The sequence below is a fragment of the Podarcis raffonei genome, chromosome 3 (genome assembly GCF_027172205.1).
Source record: "Podarcis raffonei isolate rPodRaf1 chromosome 3, rPodRaf1.pri, whole genome shotgun sequence".
NCBI classification, from domain to species: domain Eukaryota; kingdom Metazoa; phylum Chordata; class Lepidosauria; order Squamata; family Lacertidae; genus Podarcis; species Podarcis raffonei.
Window position 1 is genome coordinate 89,196,060 of NC_070604.1, and position 18,007 is coordinate 89,214,066.

The window sequence follows — 18,007 nt, forward strand, 5'->3', positions numbered from 1 at the left end:
TATCCCTCCTTTTTCTCCAAGAGGCTAAAGGTGGTGTACATGGATCCCCTCTGTCCTCATTTAATCCCCACAACAACCCTGTTAGTCTCAAAGGCTGTGACTGGCCCAAGGTCAGCCAGTGAACTTCATAGCTGAGTCGGCATTTAGACATGCTCTCCCAGGTCCTAGACTGACACTCTAACCACCCCACCACACTGTCAAGGAGCTCAACAGTGCAGCCACCCTCTACGGAAAGTTTCGAGCCTCATGTCAAGCCATGCTTGGCTTGGCTCGGTTTTTCCTTTGTAGTGCAGGTTGCTACAAAGGAGAAATGGGTCTCCTTGTGCCATGCTCACCTGTCAAAACAGCCCCCCAAAGGAGGAGAGTAAGAGGGAGCTGAATGAGTCAATTCTAGATGAGTCCATTCCTCCTCCTTCCACTGTTCTGGATTGGTCAACTCATCTTAAAGCGCTCCGACAAGATTCCGAAAATATTAACTACCCAACAAGCCTGGCTCAAGAACTGGCCTTAGCTGAGAAATCCTATAAGGCAAATATAACTGATATAACGACCCAGAGGCCACCTTCTTAGCTTGGAAAAAAACTTTCAAAGTCAACTGGTTACTTCCAAATGTACTCAAACAGAGGAGATGGTTATGTTCAGGACCAGTTCCACTTGATATGCACAGACCTCTCCAGCATAAAAAAATTTCTAATGATAACAAATGGGCTACTTCTGTCTCTAGTGGAAAATTTTACACCTCAGGAAAGAGGCACAGAGCCAAATGACACTGACCAAATGAACAACCTACCCGAACCAGCAGATATGAATCACCCAGTAACCAGCAAGAAGTCACAAAAACAAAAACCAGAAGCAAAGAAAAAGAAAAGCAAAAATATCAAAATACTAAGGAAATCGAAGATAACCCATCATGCTTGCAAACAAAACAGCCCCTGAGTTTGAGGGGGGCCAGGATCCAGCCAAATCCACTCCTGCCTTAGACAATACTGAGCAAGATGGACCAATGATCTGACTCAGACAGATTTTTGGGGGGGAGGCCCCCCCATAACCCAAGAAATTAATGAATGTCAGAATCTAGTTAATATTTTATATACTGAAGGGAAATTGCAGTCTGCAGCAGTTCTCCCGGGTGTAGCCCATGCAAACCAGCCTGACTGGGCTGGCTGAATGTAGGCCATTATGAAACAAAAGTCAGGCAAATACACGTCAAAGAAAGTGTTTTGCGTCTGGGCAAAATAGGGGTTGCTGAGGTGACAGGAAGGGGGCAGGATGTGCTGAGAGGAAAAATATGCCTGTCAGGTGGGATAGCAGGTGGATGGGAGGAGTTGCTTGGAGCAAGGGTTTGCTGGAAAGGAGGAGAAGAAAGGCCACAACCATTTTGGCTGCTGGCTGAAGAGCTGGCAACCCAAAGACTGGAGAACATGTCTGGATGCTCTAGATTCAAGCTGGCTGTGAAGCCATGAGAGAGGCAGGGAGAAACCCTCTAGAGATGGCAATGCTGTAACTTCTGCACTCCCTCCACCTACACTCAGGTTGTATATATGTGAATAAACTTTAAGTCACTGAAGTCTCTGCTGCTCCTTCATTTCCACAAAAAAACAAGGCCAAGACCCCTGGAATCTCATGCATTGCTTGGCTTGTAACAAACACTATGTTGCTTAATGTCAAATATGAAGATGATTCAATTTCTTTCCAAGAGAAATTATTGCTTGTCATAATATTAAAACTGCACTTTGTATGCAACAAAGACAAGACCTTCTTACACGTCGCCCTAAATAAACTTGATGGACTATGGAGAGATAAAGAGACAGATAGCTACCAAGTTAGCACAATGGACATGGTGCGTGGTTTTCACAGTGTTTACGTTCATAAATTCTTCCAAATCTAATTCTGAAGAAGGCCTGAAAAGGAGATAGTAAATATTAAAGCAGCTTGTTACTCTTCTCTAGGGGCCAAAATCATATAGCTTAAAAATGTTTTATTTATCAGACAATAATGCAAGATGTTATTTACTAGTATGCGGGATGTACAATTTATGCAACAAAGCATGAACATTTAAAAACCTGTTCACGGTTTCCCTCAGTGTAGTAATTAAAAAGACAGATGGAATCAGATGTATGAGGCGAGAGAACATCTAAAGAAGAGGCACAAGGGCAGCTTAGTTTGCTTTGAATGAATCTTCTTTATACACTGATGAGAGAGAAAGGGCATAGATCTATGCCAAGAGAAGGAGCTCCCCTGTGAGGAAAGGCTGAAGAATTTGGGATTTTTTAGATTAGAGAAAAGGGAACTAAGAGGCAACATGACAGAAGTCTATAAAAGTCTGCATGGCATAGAGAAAGTGGACAGCAAAAAGTTTCTCTCATAACACTAGAACTTGTGAAAAACAACAGCAACAACAATAATAATAAATTTAAATTTTTTTTGCCCATCTGAGTGGGTTGCCCCAGCCACTCTGGGTGGCTCCCATCAGAATATTAAAAACAATAAAATATCAAACTTTTTTTAAAAATACCCATGAACTCTTGAAACTGAATGTTAGAAGATTCAGAACAGATAGAAGGAAGTACTTAATCATGCAGCAGATAGTTAAACTTTGAAACTTGCTCACACAGGTGACCGTGATGGCCACCGACATGGAAGGCTTAGATGAATTACTGGAGGAAAAGACTATCAATGGCTGCTAGTCATGGTGGCTAAATGCAACCCCCATACCAGTTCCTGGAGGACAACAGGGGGAGAGGGATGTTGCCCTCTTCTTCTGCTTGTGGGTTTTCCATAGTTGGTCACTGACGGATGCTGGACATGATGACTGTGTTCTATATCCACTGCTAAAGGCAATGTGCCCCTGAATGTGATTGCTGTGTCAAAATATGTCCAACGTTTTTTTTTTTTTAAAAAAAATACATATTTAAAGGCCTATTTGTATTTAAATTCAGTGGTACCTCGGGTTAAGTACTTAATTCGTTCTGGAGGTCCCTTCTTAACCTGAAACTGTTCTTAACCCGAAGCACCACTTTAGCTAATGGGGCCTCCTACTGCCGCCGCGCCACCGGAGCCCGATTTCTGTTCTTATCCTGAAGCAAAGTTCTTAACCTGAAGCACTATTTCTGGGTTAGCGGAGTGTGTAACCTGAAGCGTATGTAACCTGAAGCATATGTAACCCGAGGTACCACTGTATGTATTTTTGAATATATTTTGGCACAAAATGGTATGATAATAAACACACATATAATTGATTTTATTTCATAAAATTTGTAACTGCTTTATTATAAAACAAATAAACCTCAAAGTGGTTTACAAAGCAGTTTCTCTCTCTCTCTCTCTCTCTCTCTCTCTCTCTCTCTCACACACACACACACACACACACACACATACCCCACAGACTGATGTGGAAACTGGGTAGTACAGATGTATGAGCACATGCAAAACTTACATGGACCTGATATAGACAGATCCATTAATCTACCCTTACTTATCAACACAACAATTTCAATATGTCATGTGCATTGACTCTTGGTCATGTGACTTGGCCCTTGGATATATTTGAAATCTGTCATAATAGAGACAACTTGTGGCAATGAATAAGAAAAGAAATGCAGACCTCATCCCAACATTTACCGTTCTTCTGAACGATTTTCAAACATCTGTGCCTAGTTGAAAGACTGAAATGCAGTTGTATATGACTGTCTAGATAAATACCCAAAGCTAAAAGCTGGCATGCTAAAGGAGATATGTCATGTATACTTAGGAGCTGTTATTTATTTATTTAAGGAAACTACAGTGGTACCTCGGGTTACAAAAGCTTCAGGTTACAAACACTTCAGGTTACAAACTCTGCTAACCTGGAAGTAGTACCTCGGGTTGAGAACTTTGCCCCAGGATGAGAACAGAAATTGTGTGGTGGCGGCACGGCGGCAGTGGGAGGCCCCATTAGCGAAAGCGTGCCTCAAGTTAAGAACGGTTTCGGGTTAAGAACGGACCTCCAGAACGAATTAAGTTCGTAACCTGAGTTACCACCGTATAGCAAAGTGACTATTAAGCTGTGACATGGAGAAATGAGTACAGCATGACAGCAGTCTGGACTTTCGTATCTACTCAGGAGTACCACTAGGAAGCTCATGAGATTGAAATTAAATCTTCTTCCCACCCCCGCCATTACCTTTGGCGAAAAAGACTGATTGATTGCTCATGATTGCCAGTTTTCTGGCATATCAGGAAATGAGAAGCGGACAGTTAAGAGTTGATTCATTTTAAAACAAATGATTTTATGAGCTATTTTGTCATGTTTGAAAGCATGTGCATTTTGCTCACATGAAGAGCCCAGAAGGGGTGTAACACAGTCACGAACGATGTGCTTTGCAAGTGAAAAGACCCATGTTCAGTCTGCAGCATTTTCAACGAATACATTGATATCGGATACCAAAGCTGGAAAAGACCTTTGCATGAGATCCTAGAAAGTTGCAGCAAACTAGAGCAGACCTTTTTTCCCCCTTTTTCTTTTTCTGCTTAGTGGACTAATGGTCAATATAAAGGAGCTTCATATTCTCTGAAGCCATTGGGACAGGCATAGCCAATGTGATGCCTCCCAGTTCTTGTTGAACTCCAGATTCCAGCTGCTCCAGCAATCATGGCCAATGGCCAGGGATGATGGGAGTTCAAATCCAGAAATGACTTGAGGACACCAGTTTAGGTATTCCTGCATCCCTTTCCCACCCTGATCTGGCCACAGTGATCCATGTGATGGTCAACTCCAGGCTTAATTACTGTGATTCGCTCTACGCGGGGCTGCCCTTGAAGTTGTCCCAGAAACTCCAGCGGGTAAAGAATGCCACGGCGAGGCTCCTTACAGGGTTCTCGCCGTGGGACCACATTCATCCAGTGCTTTTCCAGCTGCACTGGCTCCCGGTGGAGTACAGGGTCAGGTTTAAGGTGCTGGTTTTGACCTTTAAAGCCCTTTGCGGCCTAGGACCCTCATACCTACGGGACCGCCTCTCCTGGTATGTCCCACGGAGGACCTTAAGGTCCATAAATAGCAACACTAGAGGTCCTGGGCCCTAAGGAAGTCAGATTAGCCTCAACCAGGGCCAGGGCCTTTTCAACACTGGCTCCAGCCTGGTGGAACGCTCTGTCTCATGAGACCAGGGCCCTGCGGGATCTGATTTCTTTCAGCAGGGCCTATAAAACAAAGTTGTTCTGCCTGGCCTTTGGCTTGAATCAGCCTGATCCCACACTTGATCTTAGCCAAAAGGCCGAGAAGGTCATTTGAATCGGCTGATAAATGTGGGAAACTCCTGGCATGGCAACTGAAGAAGAGACAAAAACAGAATACAGTTACAAACCTAGAAGTGGAAGGAAAGAACATTTATAAACCTAATGAGATTAGAAACTGTTTTCAGAGTTATTTCAAGAGACTTTATGCACAAGGGCCGGTGAACGAAAAAGAAATAGAAGAATTTCTTAAAAAATATGGATTACAAAAAATTTCTGAACAAAGTAAAGCGATTTTAAACCAAAAGATTACTGATCAAGAAATTGAGGGAGCCATTCAAAGTATGCAATTGGGAAAATCTCCGGGACCCGATGGACTGACCTCCAGATATTACAAAGCTTTAAAAGAATGGCTTATACAACCGTTGAAGGAGGTCTGTAATGAAATTTTAGAGGGGAAAAAGGCACCTGAATCGTGGAAAGAAGCTTATATTACACTTATACCAAAGTCAGAGACTGAGAAGAACCAGGTCAAGAACTACCGCCCTATATCATTACTTAATGTGGATTACAAAATTTTTGCAGATATTTTAGCAAAAAGATTGAAAAGAGTTTTGGTGGGGGAGATTCACAAAGACCAAGCGGGCTTTCTTCCAGGAAGACATTTATCAGAGAATGTGAGAAACATAATAGACATTATGGAGTTACTGGAAGTTAATATTAACACTAAGGCAGTACTAATATTTGTGGACGCGGAGAAAGCCTTTGACAATATTTCTTGGAGTTTTATGAAAAAGAATCTCCAAGGGATGGGGGTAGGCCAAGGTTTTGAGAACGGTATAAGTGCAATTTATTCTGAACAAAAAGCAAAATTGATTGTAAATAATGTGGTTACAGAAGAATTTGCTATTGAAAAAGGGACACGACAGGGGTGCCCAATATCCCCATTGCTTTTTATATCAGTCCTGGAGGTTTTATTAAACATGATTAGAGGGGACCAGCTGGTTAAAGGGGTTCAGGTCGGAGCTAAACAGTACAAACTGAGAGCATTTGCAGATGATCTAGTTTTAACTTTACAAGAGCCAGACACTAGTACGAGAAGAGTTTTAGAGTTAATACAAGTATTTGGTCAAGTAGCAGGCTTTAAGCTGAATAAACAGAAAACGAAAGTATTGGATAAAAATTTAACAAGTGCAGAAAGAGAGAAATTCCAGAATGACACTGGTTTATTGATAGCAAAGAAGGTGAAATACCTGGGGATAAATTTGACATCTAAGAATGTGACCCTATTTAAAGATAACTATGAGAAATGCTGGGCAGAAGTGAAAAAGGATTTAGAAATATGGTCAAGTTTGAGACTTTCCTTGTTAGGCCGAATTGCTGTTATTAAGATGAATGTCTTGCCGAGAATGTTATTTTTGTTTCAAACATTGCAGATTGTGGATAAAATGGATTGCTTCAAGAGGTGGCAAAAAGATATATCTAGATTTGTCTGGCAGGGCAAAAAGCCCAGAATAAAATTTAAGATACTAACTGACGCAAAAGAAAGAGGGGGGTTTGCCCTGCCAGACTTAAAACTGTATTATGAATCAGCGGCTTTTTGCTGGCTGTAAGACTGGCTACTTCTTGAGAACACAGACATTTTGGACTTGGAAGGGTTTAATAATAGGTTTGGTTGGCATGCATATATATGGTATGACAAGGTTAAGATTCACCAAGGTTTCAAAAATCACATTGTTAGAAAAGCCCTATATAATGTATGGATTAGATATAAAGACTTGTTGGAAAACAAAACACCCAGGTGGTTGTCACCGATGGAAGCTAAGGAAGTGAAAAAATTAAACATGGAATCTAAATGGCCGAAATATTGGGAAATTATAGAGTATGAGGAGGGAAAAGTTAAATTGCAAAGTTATGAGAAATTGAAGTCCAAAGTAAGAGATTGGCTCCATTATTACCAGATAAACGAAGTTTTTAAACAGGACAGGAAAATCGGCTTTCAGGTGGAAAGGTCGAAATTAGAAACAGAGCTTTTGGAATCCAGTACTAAGAATTTGTCAAGAATGTATAACTTGCTGTTGAAATGGAATACACAGGATGAGATGGTTAAATCAGCTATGATTAAATGGGCACAGGACATTGGACATGACATTATGTTTGCAGACTGGGAACAGTTATGGACCACTGGTATAAAGTTTACGGCATGTAATGCCTTAAGAGAGAATATTATGAAAATGATTTATAGGTGGTACATGACCCCAGTCAAGCTTGCTAAAATTTACCATTTGCCCAATAACAAATGCTGGAAATGTAATGAAACTGAATGTACTTTTTATCACCTTTGGTGGACATGCCCTAAGATTAAGGCTTTCTGGGAAAGGATCTATAATGAAATGAAAAAGGTGCTTAAATGCACTTTTGCGAAGAAACCAGAGGCCTTTCTCTTGGGCATGGTAGGCCAATTGGTGTCAAAGAAAGATAGGATGTTTTTTATGTATGCGACAACAGCAGCAAGAGTACTTTTAGCAAAGTACTGGAAGACACAAGAACTACCCACACTGGAAGAATGGCAGACGAAGGTGATTGACTACATGGGATTGGCTGAGATGACTGGCAGAATCCGAGACCAAGGGAAAGAGACAGTGGAAGAAGACTGGAAGAAATTTAAAGTTTACCTTAAGAACTGTTGTAAAATTAATGAGTGCTAAAATGTTTTGAGTAATGTAAAATAGAATTGCAGCGATAAACAATTGGACATGGGAATAAGGATTTAAAGGAAGTGCCATAAGTAAATAAAATTAGAGGTTGCTGGAAAAATTTTAAAACAAGGATGCAGAAAAAGGAGGTATGGGGAAGTCGCTGAAAGAAGGTTTAAGGAAAAGAAGGTTAAGAAACTATACATGTTTATATGTGTGTTTGTTTTTGTATTGTCTTGTATTGTTATTTAATATGTGTTGGAAAATCAATAAAAATTTATTAAAAAAAATGAATCAGCCTGATCCCCTCCCCCTATTTCCTTTTCCTTCTGTGATGGAACCCCTATTTGGGGACTTCCCTGGCTTTTTTCTGGCCCACATAGGACCAGTCTGGATAGTTGGCCTTGGTGAAGATTTGATGTTTTCTCCCCCCAAACAGTTTTTGATCTGGGCTTCCACTAAAATGAGGCTGCATTTTAAATTGTATTTTAATACTGTTTTTAAGTTGTATTTTAATTGTTTTTATACCTGATGTTAGCCGCCCCGAGCCTGATCTTGGCTAGGGAGGGCAGGGTGTAAATAAAATTTATTATTATTATTATTATTATTATTATTATTATTATTATTATGACACCAGGCATTTCATTTGAACATGTTTTTGTTACAAATAGTCAGTTTTTAAGATTTACAAGTTGTAGTTCTACAAGATTTATTCCCAACCTCCGCTGCTACACTCTCACCAATAGCATCACCTACCTGCAACAGTTAAAACAGCAGATGAAGTCCAATATTAGTCATACTCAGAGTGGATCCATTGAAATGAATGGACTTACCCATTGATTTCAGTGGCTCTACTAAGAATATGACTGTTAGGTATCAACCAACCTATTTTATAAACTACTTTAAAGGGAAATGTAAAAAAGAGAAAATAAATATTTTGAAGAAGGTAGGTTTCCATTTGATTTATTAATTTCATTGTACATGCATTGTTAAAAAACAGTTAAGCAAATATGATCATACCCTTTCCTATCTGAAATGTTTTAGCACAGTAACCCTGGATTTACTACAGCTGTCCTCATTTCCTTTCATGCCAAGTTAATCAGATTCAACAGCCATTCCTATAAAATACGCCACATAAGGATGTATAGCTTTTGTTTCTTTATTTCCATGAATATGTCTGCTACTCTACCCCATGGCTATCTATAGAAAATTCAGAGTGCCTCGGATATTCACTGAGTTTCCAAAAAAATAAATAAAAACCCTTCTGCATATGTGTACAATTTCCTCCAGCCTGACTCTGACAAAAGCTGTTTTTCCCTTTTCTCAATTGCTTGCACAAAAGTTTTCTCAATGCATGCAGACACTGGCTCTAGAAAGTTCAGCACTTATGCATTATGTAGGTATCTCCAGGTAGTCAGTCTAGAGAAAACCCTTCATGGCAGAAATGAAAAAAAGTTGTGAAATCTGTTGTCAGCTCAACCTCTGCTGAAAAGAGTCTCTCACTCAAGCTTCTCACTTTCAGCCTTTGTAGTGAGATGACATGATACTGGGCACAACAATAAAGGATCTGCATACACCAGGTATTTAAGTGTGTCGTGCTTCTAGTCATTGAATTGCTGCTGCAATGTGAAAATAGGAATGTTACATTCCTGGGAGCGTCACTCTGAAAGACACTGCTAAGATATCTTGGGAGGGACAGAAAAGCTAATATGCAATGAACATAGCTGTCAACTTTTCCCTTTTCTTGCGAGGAATATTATTTGGAATAAGGGAATTCCCTTTTAAAATAGGGAAAAGTTGACAGCTATGGCAATGAAAGGTTTCTATTGTACAGTTTTTTTGGGGGGGGGCTACATCACCTTGGGAACCTAGTCAATGCCAAGAACACAAAACGAAATAGAAAATGAATGTCATCTATAGGGCTGATTAGCAATACAACTGCAGGAAGTAGTACCATTTTGGACAGTATCTTGGCCTGAATTAAGTGTTTCCATTTGTTGACTTTTCCTGGATTTCTCATGATAGACAAATGAAATGACAGCTCAGTCATTTCTCCTCCTCGCTAGCTCCACTCCACCTGCGCTGGGCTAGCTATTAAATGAAATGAAGTGGGTTGGGTTGGTCAGAAGGTTCCAGAGAGGATGCCATTTTCTACCTCAGACTGTTGACAAAATGTGCATAGGAGCAGCTACTATTTTAGATTCCAGACTGCGGTGCTGAAAATGCCTGATGTTTAAGATTACGTACCCAAAGATGTAATGAGGTGTGCTTTTGCAATGTACACAGACACATAAGAGCATAAGAAGAGACTGCTGGATCAGACCAATGGTGACCTGTTCTCACAGTGGCCCACCAGATGCCTGTCAGAAACCTGTAAACAGGGGGCAAGCACAAGAGCACTCTTCCCTCTTGTGCCTTCCAGGAACTGGTATTCGGAAGTATTATTGTCTCCAGCTGTGGCAGCTGTGGACACACTCTTGCCATAATCCAATATAGAGTATAGCACACCAAAACCCATGGACTTCAGGTAGCATAAGCATGCTTAAATTGTGCCGAGATTTGATGTCTGTGTATGCTCTTTTCTCTCTTATTCTTCATTCCTCCCCAAATCCATTTCCACTGGTAAGTCCTTTACCAGACTTAAACTCACTTGCTTAGTACACAATCACATGTGGGGTTGTTATAACATGTATTCAGTCACTCTACTGAAGTCCAAAATGACTCCTTAAACAGAAAGACCTGGAAATATGGACTAGGTAGGAGGAATTTTCATAAGATGGTCATGCAGCTGGTAGAAAAACTGAAACCAAAATGTTCTAAAAAGAGCTTCTTCTTGTTGTTCTTGTGTTGCTATTGCTATGATGTATATTTAAAATTAATACAGATTGTAACTTCTAACATTTCCCCTTGGTGATCATGTAACTTGAGTGAATGTTTGGTGCTGGATTTGATGAGTGTGCCCTCTGCAAATAGGGGCTGGCTGTCAATTTCTCTCTCTTTTCTAATCTTTGATTTAGATCTGCACATTACCACAGCACTTTGTGGGTTTTTAATTTATTTTTAAATCCTCATGAAAATTCAGGAGCATTTTAGTGTGAATTTCCTAATATACACATTCAGATGCAATTCTGCCAAGTATATTGCATTTTTTTGGTAAATTATATCCACTGTTATGTGCATTTTTATGCATTTCCCACCGCAGCATATGTATTTTTCCCACAGATGGTTTGGCTGGAGAACTGCATTGCAGATTTTGAAGGATGGCTGTGTTTCGGTTCATGTATTGTTTTAGAAAGTGTGAATTGGGCATCTGCAACTGAGTAGCAGAGAAAAAGGATCTGTCTCATTTGGTGCGTGAGTGTCAAGAAAGCTCTTACGCCACACCATTCTGTATTCCATTTACTCCTGAATGTAATGGGTGAAAGTCATTTTAGAAATATTTTAGAGTCATAAAATCTCACCGCTACTATTTATGATAACCTCATTCCTTGGTGATTGAGTTAACCATCCACAGCTCATGGCTCTAGGAGTGATGGAGAAAAACATCTACTGCTAGCGCATTTTGTATTGCTCCTGAAATTACAGAGGCTGTTATTTCTACAAATCAGAAAGCTGCAGTAAGGTGGTCAAACCAAATGTAGTCTGTGAAGGCTAGCATTTCATGCGATATATCTCATAGTCTTATATCCCTTCTGTCCTGCGATGAAAGGAAAGGACTTCTAGCCCTGATGAGTACTAATAACAGAGTGAACAATCAAGAGAGACCACGATTTCTGTCAGTACAAAATAATTGGAATTGTTCCGTACTTCACATGAAAGTCTATAAAATGATGATGAGTACATCCAGCTAATTAGAATAGTGATAAAATGCTGAGGCATACTGCGACTTGGGTGTATTATTATTATTATTATTCCACCCTATACCTGGAGTTCTCAGGTGTATATCTGTCAACGAAATCAAAACTATAAACGTAGGCCTAGGCTAGGGATATATGGGTCATTCTGTTTCCAGTCTTGGTCAAGTTTGCATAAATTAGTTATGGACCGCACTGAGGGAGACTGCACTGAGGAGGAATGTTGGGGGCCACTGCCTGCCCCCCAATCCTGAATCTTCCCAGGAGTAGGAGGACAGTATAGAGTTAGAACAGTGGTTTGCGGAGGGGCATATTTCAGAAGGCAGAAGCTGGGAAATACTGGGTGGGAAACAGCTAGCAGAAGAAACACTAGAAGAGAGGGGGTTAACAGATTCGCAATCTCTGGACAGCATTCAACCCCCCTTCCCCAAAGACACGGAGAGCTCAGAGAGTGTTAGAACAGAAAGCACAGAGGGTACAAACTCAGATTATAAAATGTAGGATTGATGCAGATTAATAGGGACGGGGGGCGGGTAAGACTTAATTGGGAGCACCGCCATTCTAGAGAGATGCTTTCTTTTGTATATTTTGGGAAATATGTATATTAGGCAAAAGCGCAAAGAAAAATCTGTTTGCTGGGAGAAATTAACACTAAAGTGCAGATGAATTTTCATTAGGACCTTTTAAAAAAATAATAAAGGAATTACAAACTGATATGTAAATGTGGAGGGCTGAATATAAGACTGGAAAAACGAGAAAACAAAATTGGTAGATTTGCCCATCCCAACTTATGTGTGATTTAATAGGGAACCTTAATATACATTTATTTTCAGATATCAATATAAGAAGAGCTGTGCAACTAATCTGTTTCATATGCATAGGTATCTTAAATTAAGACCCACTTTTCATCACTTTCAACTATCTGCCAAAATAATGACAAAATATTATGCTGATATACTGCTCTGCATCCCATGATCTGAACAATACATAAGGAGATGCCCTTTGGGAATTTCAACTGCTTGTCACAAAAACCAGCAACCAAACTCTGCAGCTGGCAAACAGCGGTTAGGGATATTGATTAGATGGCAGACATCCCTTTTGCAGTTACTCCTAGAACTCTGCCAGTCTGGCTAATTCACTATGTGGATTGTGATGTTGTAGATCAATAGTATGAATTTGGGGTTCCATGAGATCAGGAAGCTCAAAAGCAAACTGGGGAGAAGCACTGCTCTCTCTGCATTGATATAAAAAGGTACCCCTGACAGTTAAGTCCAGTAGCGAACGACTCTGGGGTTGCGGCGCTCATCTCACTTTACAGGCCGAGGGAGCCGGCGTTTGTCCGCAGACAGTTTTTTCCAGGTCATGTGGCCAGCATGACTAAGCCGCTTCTGGTGCAATGGAACACTGACATCAGAGCAGTGCACAGAAACGCCACTTAGCTTCCTGCTGGAGCGGTACCTATTAATCTACTTGCACCTTTTTAGAGTGCTTTTGAACTGCTAGGATGGCAGGAGCTGGGACAGAGCAATGGGAGCTCACCCCGTCGTGGGGATTTGAACCGTCAACCTTTTAATCGGCAAGCCCTAGGCTCAGTGGTTTAGACCACAGCGCCACCCACGTCTCCTGCATTGATATACCCAGTCTGTAAAATGTGGTTCCGGTTCCCTCCATAACAGGGCTGCTCTCTGGATCAGCACATCATTCCACATTCAGTGAGGGGGCTTAGATTCTCCAGCAATGCAGGTCACATTGATCACATACTTCAGAGTGCTGATGTCATTATTCTCAAAACGCTGCCTACCTGACTGCAATTCAAAACATAGACGCACAGGCTACCTACTCAAGGAGCCCATTTACATCTCAGCAACCGAAACAAAGTGGCACCTACAGCAGTGCCGATGAAAGCTCTCTTGATTTAATTACTTTAAACAACATAAAAAAGAGAAAGTGCTCGAGAAAGTGCTGTATTATATATGCATTCTCTGCATATCTCCCCGAGTTCGCTCCATCCAAGTACTGCCTTTGGCTGACCTACACAGAAATATTTTACTCCCGTTGAGTGTGCAGAGACAGAAAAATAAGTAGGAATCTGGATTTGCCTTTTTTTTGCAACAATGAAAACTGTCAGCTAAAATCCAGCTGCAGATATTAAATTTGCATTTTTTTGCCTTTACTAGAGTTGAACTAAAGGGCAAAGAGAGCCCAGCATGATATCCCTCACCACAGCTGAGCTTGCAGAGGTGCCAGAAAGTGTGTGTACATGGGGAAGTATCATCCGGTGACTTATATACCCATGGAGCAAAATTGCTCTGGAAGTCACAGGGAGAAATAAATATGGAAAGTCACATTGCCATTTTCAGCTGCCACTTTTCCCTTCGCAGCGACACTCTAAATGTGATGCTGACATTGTTTGTAATAAGTTATGCTCGGAATGAGATATCTCCTTTCTCAAAACAACACAGGGTCAGCTGAGTAGCAGAATGATAAATATCTAGGCAGGTGGTTTTTTAAAAAAGTTATTTAGGGCAAAGTGCAGTGCTATTTTATTTGACACTCTGTTTGCTGGCTGGGTAAATGGTAAGGCTGAGTAATTTGTTGCTTCCTGTTGAAGGCACCAGATTACCTCCTCATTAAACAGCCTTCCTGGCCTTAAATAGTGGCATTATGTAGCAAATGGAATTGGGGCAGTGGAAGGAAAGGAAGCACAGAAGGAAGCTGCAGTCATCAGCAAGTACCGTAATAAATGAATCACAAAGGAAGATAAATCTGCATGGTGGGGAGGGGTTAGGCAAAAGAACAGTGGTCTGTGAGCCACACGCATTCATACCATAGAGCAGAATTACCATATTTCCCTGTGTATAAGACTAAAAAATAATGTAAAAAATTAGGAGGTGTCTTATACATGGATATATCTCCCCCTCCATTTTCTTAAATCTGAGTCCCCAAATATAGGGGGTGTCTTATACATGGGGATGTCTTATAGATGGAAAAATATGGTACTGCTTTCTTTATGCTGCACCAACAACATTTTTGGCAGAAACACTCGAAACATCAACCCTGCATGGATTTCCAATTCATTTTAGGATGTGTTGCAACATGTTGTTGGTTTTACCTATACAAATTGGGAGATAGCTATCTGCTGGCTATGAAACTGTCCTTTTCCTAAGAAGCTGCATCAGAAGCCCATATCCAAGAGAGATTCAGAGACAAAGCCTTTTCAGTAGTGGCACCCCAAGGGAGGAGTGCTTTTCTCAGGCACACTTTGACGCTTTGTTGTCACTTTTGGCACCAGGAGGATGAGTTTATTCCCCAGGGCTTGCAAGTTTATTGTTCCTGTTTTTACTGCTAGTATGAATCTGTATAAACTTTTTATCATTGGGAGCTGCTATAGGCCTAGCCCATTTCTTAGCAACTCAGACAGTGGCATCTCTCTGTCAGGTTCCTTGCTGCTCTTTACAGGTGTGTAGTTCAGAATTTTAATTAGTCAAACAAGCAAGGCAAGAGCTAGTTCACTAGCCTCCAACTCTCTGGCAGGCAAAAAAAAGGAGCAAGATTCACCACCGACCTCCCTAAGCCAGGCCTGGGCAGTTTTATTTACTTAAATCATTACTACCTCACTCACAGCTAAAAATAGGCATCCAAAGGAGCTTCCAGATTAAGCTGTATTTGTAAAAACAAACAAACAAAAAGCCATTTGAGCGAGGACAATACTGCCTGCATTATTGCATGGGTGAATCTAGACATTCATGGACCATGCAATGAAGAGGCTGATGACATCACAACACATAGACTTGGTTACATGATGATGTCGTTCAAGGAAAGTGATGTCAGTTAAGATAGAGAACTATATTGTTGGCATCCGTCTGTCTTGAGAGACAATGGAGTGCACCTCCAGGGGTGGTCAAATAGTTGCATTAGCAGCACCAAAGTAACCTCCCTGGGGTAAAAGTCTGGGAAGTACATATTGAGATCCTGGGCTGCTCAGACCACAAGACCCCTCCTCTCAGCCTCACTGCAGGATTGAGAGAAGGAGGCATACAAGGAGTAGTGTTTACTCCTTAGCCTTTTCTTCTCTGGAGATATACTGCAAGGCAGCAAAGGTTTAGGATCAGAACTTTCCTTCTCCTAGATGGGCTACTTTCTCAGGGTGACAAGCCCCATCTGCCCCTCACTTCCCTCTACAGCACATGCAGAAACTGCCTTCCTGACCATTGGACCCACTACTGGTCTCATCCACTCAACCCACCAGAATCTGTCTTCACATGCAGGGGAAGCCCCTAATACACTGAGAATTTGAGACCCGCTGGCTACCCTCAACTGGTTTAGCCAGCCAGCCGAAGCAATTCCCAGGGGGTGGCTGCTGTCACATGCTAACAGCTTCTAGGAGCTACAGGTGAGAGCTGAGTGCAGGGTTGGGACCAAAGGTAGACAAACTACCCTAGAAGGAGTATGACGTGTCCCACACCAGAGGTACTACCCCTCCTCTAACATTTCATACATCTCAGAGAGCACAGCTGGGCAATAGAACTCATCAGGCAAACTTGTTGCAAGCAATTCCTAACCACCACCAAAAGGGGGGCACTTTTCAATTCAACAGAAAATATTTGGGGGCAGGGGAATGATGCCATTTAACTGCTGATTTGTACTTTTGTCAAATTCAAGTCTATTTGACACAGGGCAAGGAGCTCCTTCAAATGCCATCACAATTACCAGACTATTCCTCTCTAAGACTGGGTGGGGAACCTGTTGTGCAGCTAGCACCACATTCCTTTGTGCCGGGGGCTGTATTTTCTGATGAGGGCCATAGTTTCATATAGGCGGGAGGCAGACAAGGAGAAAAAAAAGATAGTCAGAGCAATGGATGTGATGTTTACCTTTCTACAGCTTTCAAGCTATGCCAAGGACAGGGGTTTCCAGACAATCACTTACTCATCCAGGCAAACAAGAGACAATATGACGGCTCAAGGGCACACTGCAACCAAGCAAAGGACCAGTGAGGGGTGTGGCCTGTGGAATGGAGAATGGGGTGTGGCCTAGTCATGAGGGCCTGATAGAGGCCGGAAGAGCCATATTTGGCCCCGTCAGCCTGAGGTTCCCCATCTGTGCACAGTTTAAAACATAGCATATGACAGCCGCATCATCAAACTGCAGGGAGAAGGTTTTTTGTTTGTTTGTTTTTTTAAAAAAGCTTCTCAAACCACGTCAATGAAGCACGAAAAACATGTTTCCTTTTCTGCACCATAAGGAAGGCAGTAGCTAGACTGGCCCAAAGTGTGATATTCCAAGCTCTGCAGTATCTCTCACTTTACATCTCCTTCAACATAGTGAAATAATCTGAATATGCTCCTCGTCCTTTCTTTTTTGATGGACACCATCTGGTGCTTTAAAACCATAAGACAGCCCTTTGATAGGAATTAAACAGACATTTTAAAAAAGAGCATGGATTTTATTTTCATGTGGAGAATTTCAAAGGCAGCACTTCTGGGTAGCATCTTGCAAACTTTGAAGGAGATAGCATTGTCTGACTGACAAGGATGAGGAATGAGTAAAAACAATTACCCTGCTAGGTACCCACCACAAAAAGCTTTCTCCACTCCCCATTAATAAATATGACAAGGGTGAATTTATTTAGACTCATAGCCTGACCTATCTCAATAACTCAGCAAACAACAAATTTGAAAACAAGTGACATAATATTCATTGAATTAAACAGAATAATCCTGTGTATGATTCCCAGGACTAAAAAGCTACCATGGAAAAAGATGAATGGAGATAGATGGATAGATAAAATCTTTTTATTGCCTAGCACTATTGATGTGCATAGGGTTTGGCAGAATACTGGAGGTAGAAGCAATCACCATCTATTATTTGACCCAAGGGAGAAAACAGAGGAAGAGGCGAGAAAGCCAGGTATTTAGGGGAAAGATATACAATCCTATACCCATCTTATACCCATTTACCTTAGCATCAACTCAATGAGACTTCTGAGTAGAAGTATACTTACACATAACTGGACAGAGTTGCAGCAAGAGCATAAAAAGAGCCTTGCAAGATCAAGGCAAACACCCATCTTGTCCAGCATCCTCCACGAAAGAACCATAAGTTCACTTTGTCATCAATAACAAAAGGTTATGTAGTGTGGAGTGTGGGGGTGGGAGCAGGGCTGTCTTAAGCATATGCGGTGCCGGGGTGCAAAGATCTGCCCAGTGCCCCCCCCCCAGGTTGCCCAGGCCCAAGCGCGCAGGA

At 41.4% G+C, this 18,007-nt stretch overlaps 1 protein-coding gene across 5 annotated transcripts in view; it reads right to left on the reverse strand.

Moving 5' to 3' along the window:
- The window catches only part of LRFN2 (leucine rich repeat and fibronectin type III domain containing 2), a 246,604-nt gene that overhangs the window by 99,622 nt on the left and 128,975 nt on the right, over positions 1-18,007 (reverse strand). Inside the window, exon 2 of one of the 5 annotated variants that reach the window (XM_053382947.1) lies at positions 1,820-1,901. The exons of the other annotated variants lie outside the window; for them this stretch is intronic. The gene's annotated coding sequence lies outside the window, so the exon portion shown is untranslated. The remainder of the gene's footprint in view (positions 1-1,819; positions 1,902-18,007) is intronic. 5 annotated transcript variants of the gene reach the window in all.